At 36.5% G+C, this 8582-nt stretch overlaps 1 long non-coding RNA gene across 1 annotated transcript; it reads right to left on the bottom strand.

The window, feature by feature from the left end:
- Positions 1-3045: 3045 nt before the first annotated feature.
- Positions 3046-8092, bottom strand: LOC130456373 (uncharacterized). Its single transcript, XR_008915129.1, has 2 exons — positions 7265-8092; positions 3046-3285 (listed from the first exon to the last, which is right to left on the bottom strand). It is a non-coding gene; the product is annotated as an uncharacterized LOC130456373 (long non-coding RNA).
- Between the last annotated feature and the right edge of the window lie 490 nt (positions 8093-8582).

Genomic DNA, 8582 nt, shown 5'->3' with positions numbered 1-8582 from the left:
ATTTCTGGCTTTTCTAGTAGTCCAATTATTCTTAAATTGTCTCTTCTCCCCCTAATTCCAAGTCTATGACCTTGTTAGTGAGATATTTTATGTTCCCTTCTAATTTCTTGGTCTTTTGTCTTTGCTTTATTAATTTTTGCTCATTGTCTTCGAGTTGCCTAATTCTGACCTTTAGAGCCTGGTTTTCCTTTTTCACTTTGGTCAAACTGGTTTTGTAGATGCCTGAATTTCTTTTGCATTATTTCCCACTTTTCCTCCCAGAAGGTTTCCATCTTTTTGATCCTTTCCGATTCCAATTCTTCATGGGTTTGTGGAGAGTTTCCTTTTCCTTTGGAAGGTTTCGGATGCATTTGCTTGTGTTTCCTCTTCTATCTCCTCTGTATTTTGTAATTTTGCTACATAAAATGTGTCCAAAGTCACCCCCTTCTTCTTGGTTTTGTTGGAATATTGAGGCTTTTGTGCTTCTGTGGAGTTTGCTATCTCTATCTGAGTGGGGAGGAGTAGCTTTTCTTATCTCTGTCTGGTGTTCAGAGGTTTTAGCCCTGGGCAAATTGTCCGGTTCTCCTCAGCTGTTCTGTCTTCCATGGGAGGCCAGGAATTGCTGGTGTTTCTGTGTTACTGCCCTCCTCAGTTCCCTCAGTTCCCTCCCAATGCTTCTCCTTTGCCTTACTTCATGCTCTGAGCCTGGCTTGGCACTCTTCCCGAGGTTTTTCAGTGCCTTAGCCAGCCAGAAGAACCTACATTCTGTGGGGGGAGGGGATGCGGCTTCCTGGAGCTCTGAGGGCTCCTGATAAGATTAGCTTTCACTGGGTTGAACTGAGTATGCCCTGAGGCAGGGACCTTCTGTGAGACTCGGATGGAAGGATCCAGCCAGGAGGTTACAGGCTCCCCCCTCCCCCGTCTCTCTGTTTCCCTGCTGTCTGGGTGCCCCCGAGACTGAGTCAGGTTGTTTTCAGTAAGAGGCCTTCAAAATAGCTGGTCCTGAGGCTCTGAGGTTCCCTCTGCTGCGTTGGACTCAGAGCTCTGGGTTGGGGGGGATGGGTCCTGGGATCTTCCTTCTGCCTACCCCTTAGGTCCAAGTGATCTCGGGTTCTGGCTTTTGGGGGGCCTTACCTTTTGGTCCAGGTCCAGGAGGAGGTTTCCCCGGGTCTATGCTGTTGTTTGTTTTGAATTTTGATGCCCTAGGAGCATTTAGTTTGAGTTCGGTAGGGAAGGGTTTCTGGAGATCTAAACTTTAGCTTTCTCTAAGCCACCATCTTTCCCGGAAGTCCTTAATACTAAATTCTAAGAACATCAATAAAACATTAAAAATTAAATTACAAAAATTCAGTTATGTAATATACTCTTTTAATGATTGGAGAAGTATAGAGAGATGGAAATAAATGACAGCTAAGAGTAGAGAAGTAGCAAAATTAACAAATACCCTAAGCTTATTTAGGCATCAAGCTGATCTCATGTAAGATTCTGTTGTCAATAAGCTCTAAATCTATAATCCTTTAATCTGAAGAAAGGGAATAATACTACAATCTAATTGGCAAGGTTGTTGCAAATATCAAATGAGATAATGGCAGCATGGATCAGACACTGGGTTCAAAGTAGGATGATCTGGGTTCAAATACTACTATCTCAGATATTTACTCCATGTGTGATACTAGGCAAGTCACTTCATTTTTCTAAGTTTCTTTATCTGTAGAATGATGGGGTTGGAGTCAGTGACTTCTAAGACCCATTTTAGCTCTATATATTTGATCTTATTATCAAATGTTTTACAAATCTGTGTTGAGTAAATGTGAGCTATTTACTACTATTATTGTTTTTATTACATCTGTGAATATCATCAGTAACTTGGTAGAATCTGAACTTCAGTCACATTACCAACAGATCATTTGATCTTAAACTGAAGCAACTGTGTCATCATCCAACCTACCTGTTCATTCTAAACAAAAAGTACTTGTTGTATAACACAGGATTTAAACTTTATCATCTGCATAAGATTTTTCTCACCTATAGAGAGACTGACGTTTGTCACATGAAGGAAGGAATTGGTGCCAAGATTTAGTTGAAGTTTCCTCTTTAAGAGACATGGTTCCAGATACTCTTTAGGAAGAAATCCAGGGATAAATGGAGCAGACTTTGGAAGGCAGACTTGGAAGAGAAAGGCAACTCCCCACTATCCCTAATTTTCAGCTTGAGTCCCTAGAGATTTTAAGGAATTTCCCTTCCAGTTATATTGGAGGCTCAAGCTGGAAATCAGGGACATGTTAAAGAGCCAGCTTTCCTCTACATAATGCTTCCCAAAGTTTTTTTTTTTTCCTTACTCTCTGGATTTTGTCCTGAAAAGCGTCTGGAACTGTCTAAGTCCTCTCTAGAAGCAGAAAGAAAGAAAGAAGGTGGTCTCTTCACTCAGACTCTCCTACCAGCTTGATCCTTTATGCAAACATAGTCTTGCATCAGCTTCCTCTCTGTCACTGAGGAGAGTCTTGTGAAAATGATCCAGACTATAAAAGCTAAATACTATGTGCCTAGCAGCATATCAAGGATTGTGGTAGATACAAAAGTATTATATATACCACTGATTCTTAACTTTTTTTAATAAATGGGAATTTGAGTAATAGAAATTATGGCGAGTATGGTTTCCCAGGAATTGAAACTTCCGGTTCCATTACTCACTTTTCTGCTTTTCCTTCTCTTCCCTTGCCTCTTTGCTTTCTTCTTTCTTTCATTTCCCAAGACTCACATCTGAGAAGGTGACCTTGCACTTTCCAGGATAGAGGTGCCATTACAATTTTCCTAAAGTCAACCAGACATCTCATACAGTTAACTATAAAGTGATTAGAGATTGAGTGGAGGAAGGTGAATGTGGGAAGTGTCAGGGTGATGTAGAAGTTTCACAACAAATCTAGCAACACCAGTGGCGCATTCCTTCAGAACTGCAATACACAGGCCATAGTGTGCTCAAGCAAGCAGAATTCTTTGGGATACAGAGCAACTGTGTGACAGAACTAGAGAGCTATTAAAGACATATTAGTGGCAAGATCTCTGGACTCTCATCATAAGAGAACCCCTGTGCATGTTACTGAATCAGAGGTTACCTTTAATAGGAAGGTTACATGTTCCTTCTGCCATTTCTTTCTTAACTTTGCCCCATCTCCAATGTTTATTTTCTCTTGTTCCTTCCATTGCTGAGAGGGACTTATGAGATCCATACTCTTACAGTCCTGATGAATGGCCAGTGCTGACTGTGAGATCTTGGGCCATGACTTTTTCTCTTCCCTATTTCCATGGCTAAGGAAGTTAAATTATAGAGATTAATCACAACATAAAATAACAAATTATAAAGACATTTAATTCTATTATGGTAATATAATAGTTAATGAAGCTTTGTAATAAATGTTCCACTCTTTCAGATTTCAAAACTAATTTTGAGAAAAACAGAAGCCTTTATAATTTTTTGTTTTAAAATAATATAAAAGATTATTTGGCTTTCAAGTATATACAGATTTTTATAGAATATTAAATGTACAGTTGATTTACTGTAATTATTACATATGAATATTATTATGGATTTAATGGACTTAAATCACTGTACTAGGCTTGTCTCAAATTTGTCAGTTAGTGTTTTTGAAATGGGTCTTCTATCCAAACTCAAAACTTTATTTTGAAATGTTCTCAGTCTTTCTTGTACTTTTTTCCTTTTAACTAGTTTCCCCTTAAATGATGACTCAAATTTTCAAAGCCGGACAGAATTGTTCATTAGAATTTTTTAAAATGTCATTTTAAGCCTTCATTTCCCACATATATTCATGGGGAAATTAAAATATACCTATTCAAATTGCAGGCATATAAGAGAAATAGAAGTCACAAAGGAATCTTTTGAGGAAGGTAGTCCATAAGTGTAAGGAAGAATATGAAAATTGTAATTCTAATGTAGATTACCAAGGAATAGAAAAATGGTATTGTATAAATTAAGTCCCAATATAAGAAATCACTGGTCCTCTCCTTATATAATTCTTCAGATTTATCATCACCTTTAACACTGATTATTCTATTAGCCTGCTAATTGCTCTCTCTGCTCCCAGTATTTCCCATTGCTAATTTATCATTTCCATAGTTGACATTCTCACATTCTGGAAACAAATTAATCCCATGGGTCCTGCATGGACAGTCTTTCATGATTACAATTTGATTGGAGGAAAAGGGAAGGAAAGGATAGACAAAGAGTAATAAATTTGGAGTCAGAGGCCATGAGTTCAAATCCCTACTCTGCAGATGCTACCAGCTTTTTCATATAGATTTTGAACTAAGTGATTTCTGAAGTTTTTCCCCATAAAATATGATCCTATGATTTATAATAAGAAGAAGGGTAAGATAAGTACAAAAGGTAGGTCTCAGTAATGTGCAATGTGAGAGGAGTCACTTAATTGACAACTGGATATATAGGGGAATTGGGGAGGTAAGAGATGTAAGAGTGACATAATTTCAAGTTTAATCCACATTTTAAGCATTTTCTCCATCACTTTCTTAAGCATAGACAACCAACAAAACAATAAATAAAGTCTTGATCTGTAGCAATTGCAGATATCCAAGGTGCAAATGCTAACACTGAAAAATTAAATAGATTCTCCATAGCCTATATAAGCTGGCTCCAGTAAATCATTAGAATAAACTTAAGGAAGCTATGGCAGAGAAATGGCACCTGAGCTGGATCTTTAATGAAGGGATGAAACATCAACCAAGATTATGAAAGGAGGAAGGATGCATGAAAACAAAAACATTAATTCCTCAAGTGGGGGAAATGTCAACTAAATCAAAAGAACTAAATTGAATGCCTTTTCTTGACAGAAGCCAATTCTAGTCAGTCACAATTTCTGTGTCCTCCCCTATACTCAGTGCCATGTCTAATTTTATATTTTCTCCTAGCAACCAAGACCTATTGGGAAAAGACTTTTACTCAGTCTCATTCTACTATCTTCACTCCAACTTCTTTATTTCTTATTCTACCTCTAAACATTTCTATTTCAACTGGAAAAAAATCTGGAGCCTGCTTCTTTGAAGGTTCCTTGTGAGTGATGAGAACTTTTATGCTAAGGTCAATATAACTGTAAGAAATAGCTCTGCACTGTAGAATAATTACTAATTATTATTCACAGCCTCAGATAAACTAAAAGGTAAATATTTGACTCTTGACATGAAAAGCATGAAACTCTCCTAAAAAGTTGCACAGAATTGTTTTATGATAAGCAGTTAAAATAAATGTATTTGGTTTGATAGTACTTATTATTAAGTAGATTTATAGTTAAACATCTGAAGTTCTTAATTGCTAACTCTCCATGTAGGGGAAAATTAAGTATGCTAAAATATTCACATATTTCTTAAGCAAGAATCTGTTTAATAATTTTCAATTCAAATGGCAGTCTACTTTTTGAAAAATACATTTCAATATATACCTGATATATATATTTTTGAAAAAATATATTTCTCTCTCTCTCTCTCTCTCTCTCTCTCTATATATATATATATATATATATATATATATATACATATATAAATTATTTTTCTTTTCTTTCTTTCCTTCCAGATCTCCATTCCAGACAAGGATTTTAATTCAGTCTGGAATGCTGGGACTTTATGATTAAGCACTATGATTACTATTAAAAATGAAGGCAAAGGAGATGATCCACTACTTCATTTGTGAAGTTGGTGGAGGGGGGTGAAATTCTTTGGTCAAAAAAGGTATTTCAAATATCTCTGTGTAGCAAAAATATGGCTGTTCCTTCCTCCATCATAATGGAGTTTAACTTCCGTTGGCCTTCCTTGCTAGGAAACTCACCCTTATTGAATTAAAAGTGGCCTTACTGTTACTGTTGGTGACTACATGGACTCTAAAATTAACTAGGAATGTCTTACAGCCTTCATCTTTAACTGCTGATAATATGAGACATAGTGTTACTCATTTTCACTAGAGATACTGTTTAAAACTCAAGGTATAAGCTAATTTAGTTGGAAATTCTCTCTAGAAAAATCTATGAACGTATCTTTTGTGAACTATAAATTTGCTCTAAATATAGATAAGGAGATATAAGTAGTATTTAGACAAAAAATATTGAGGTAGTCTGAGTAAGAGATAGAGATATATGCCAATATACTATTATATGACTGATTTTCCTCAATTTTCTACACTGTATTAGACTATTCTCTTCCTTGGAATCCTTGACAGATGTACAGAAAGTGAAATCTTCAAAGTCACAAGTATTCTGCAGTAAGAATATTCTTTTGGTGTAGTCCTTTGAACTAAAAATTAAAGCATGGCATTTCAATGTATGCCAAAGCTTCTTAAGTCTCTTCAAATTAATGGAACAGCTGAATGAATCAAGATACATCTGTGTGAAGATTAACTATGTTTAATAAGTAATTCTAGCTATTGGGAGGAGATAGTGTTGTAGATGATGTTATGTAGAAACTTCTGTGTTTAGATCTGCTGAAAGGTGTCCCAGAAGCTATAATATTTATTCTTTCATTTATGAAGCACTTCAAGGTTTGCAAACATTTTTAACAAATATTATTTCATTTTAGCCTTACAACCTCAGGGGTTTGATACTATTAGTATCTTTATTTTCATAAAGATGAAAATACTTAGGCAGACAGAGGTTAAATAATTTCCTGTGATTATAGTACTAGTAAATATCTGAGGTAGGGTTCGAAGTCAGGTTTTCTTGATTTCAGGACCTACAATCTATGTACTATGCCACCTAAGTGCCAGAGATAATCCAAGCACCATTTTTGTGGACCATTTTTGGTCCAAGAAAGTTGAGGCATGCCTATAGTTACATAACTTATAAGCATCAGAGGCATGATTGGAAACTAGTTCTTTTTATTGCAGAGTCAATTCTCTTTCATCTGCTTGTATATATGTTGTATTTTTGTATAGGTAGCATTAAAAACTTTCTGGAGTGCTAGTTTTATAATGAAGATATAGGTTCAATTCATCCTCTAATATGTACTAGCTTTGTGATCATAGACAAGTGCTTTATCTCTTTCAGATAAAGGTAATTTTGTAAGACTATACATGATAGACCAGTCCTGGTACATATTGTTGGAAGGAGCTCTCATAGTAATGAAAATGTAAGTCTATGAATGGGTGACATGTTGTCTTTTCCTATAATTCAACAATGTATTCCCTACTCCTTAGAATAGTGCTAAAAATATACTCTCAGTTTGGACTTGTAATTTCATTGGGATAGAGATCAGCTGATGAAAGAAATACCTTTATCAATGGAAATCAGAAATTGTCTTGCAGCTCAGTCTTGGAGAATTTCATACATGAGAGGAAAGAGAAGTAGAACCAAGGTAGTGGATTGAAGAAGAACTCAGTCAAGCTCTCCCAAATCTCCTCTAAACAACTCTAAAATTAACTCCTCAAACTGAATTCTGGAGCCGCAAAACCAAAAAAAGCTTGGATGAAATAATTTTCCTTCTCAAGATAACTTAGGAAGTTAGCAAGAAAGGTCTACCTCACCAGGGTGGTAGTGAACCCCTGGAGAACAGCCCAGGCAGTACAGTCCACCTTGGGGCCAGTGCATTGTCAGAAGCAACAGCAAGTTCAGGAGCTCTTAGCCCACTGTTGGGGCAGCAACTGTTCATAAGGAGATTGCAGGAAACCTTTTGCTGGCACTAAGTTCAACAGGTTGTTCAACACATTAGAACTCCTATGCAGTGCTAGGTCACAATACCAAGGCCAAAAGGAACAATAGCACTTATAGCTGCACGGGGATGAAAGGAAGAGGTCTTAGTTCAAGGGTGAAGAGGAGTACTTGTAGAATTATCCATGGGGGAATAGGACCCTGGTCTCATTTTCAAGACAGAGGGGAATGCTAGCAATTGTGACAAGAGGATAGAAGTAGAGCTGGCACTGGCAAACAATTAGCGAACAAGATCCCTTCCTGGGTAAAGATGAGAACAGAGGCCAGGAGAGCAGAGACCACTCATCTCATTAGATAAAGAAGCATGGAAAACCTAGTGACCCCCCTGAGCTAGCTCTGAAAATGGCAAGAAAGACCTGAAGCTTAGGGTAGTTCTCTCTCCACACAGAGAGTAGAGGCCAATTTTGAAATAAAGTTAAATTTCTAAAGAGGTTGAGAAATTGAGGAAACATAAACATGAAAGATAAATCACATGGGTAACAAGTTTAAAATGTTATATAGGAAGATGTTACTTGTAACTCATTGGAACTTTATCATTGTTAGGGTTTATAGAAAGACTATATATATATACTTTTTTTTTTGTAGGCAGAGGGAAAGGATACGAGTTGACTTTAATGAAATGATGTCCAAAAAATAAAATTAAGGGGTAAGAAAGGATGATGCACTGGGCAAAGGGAGAAGAGCAAGAATGGGAAAATTACCTAATGTAAAAGAAATGTGAAAGGGAGAGCTTTTACAAAAGAAGTAAATATGGGGGAAATGAGCAATCCTTGAACCTTACTTTCATTGGAATTGGTTCAAAGACAGAAAAACACAGACATTCAGTTGGGAATTGAAATCTATCATACCTTGCTCAAAAATAGGAGAGGAATGAGATTAATA

Source organism: Monodelphis domestica, chromosome 1, assembly GCF_027887165.1.
Source record: "Monodelphis domestica isolate mMonDom1 chromosome 1, mMonDom1.pri, whole genome shotgun sequence".
Classification (NCBI taxonomy): Eukaryota; Metazoa; Chordata; class Mammalia; order Didelphimorphia; family Didelphidae; genus Monodelphis; species Monodelphis domestica.
Note: the sequence above shows the minus strand (reverse complement) of the source record. Positions and strands in the feature narration are given on the sequence as shown.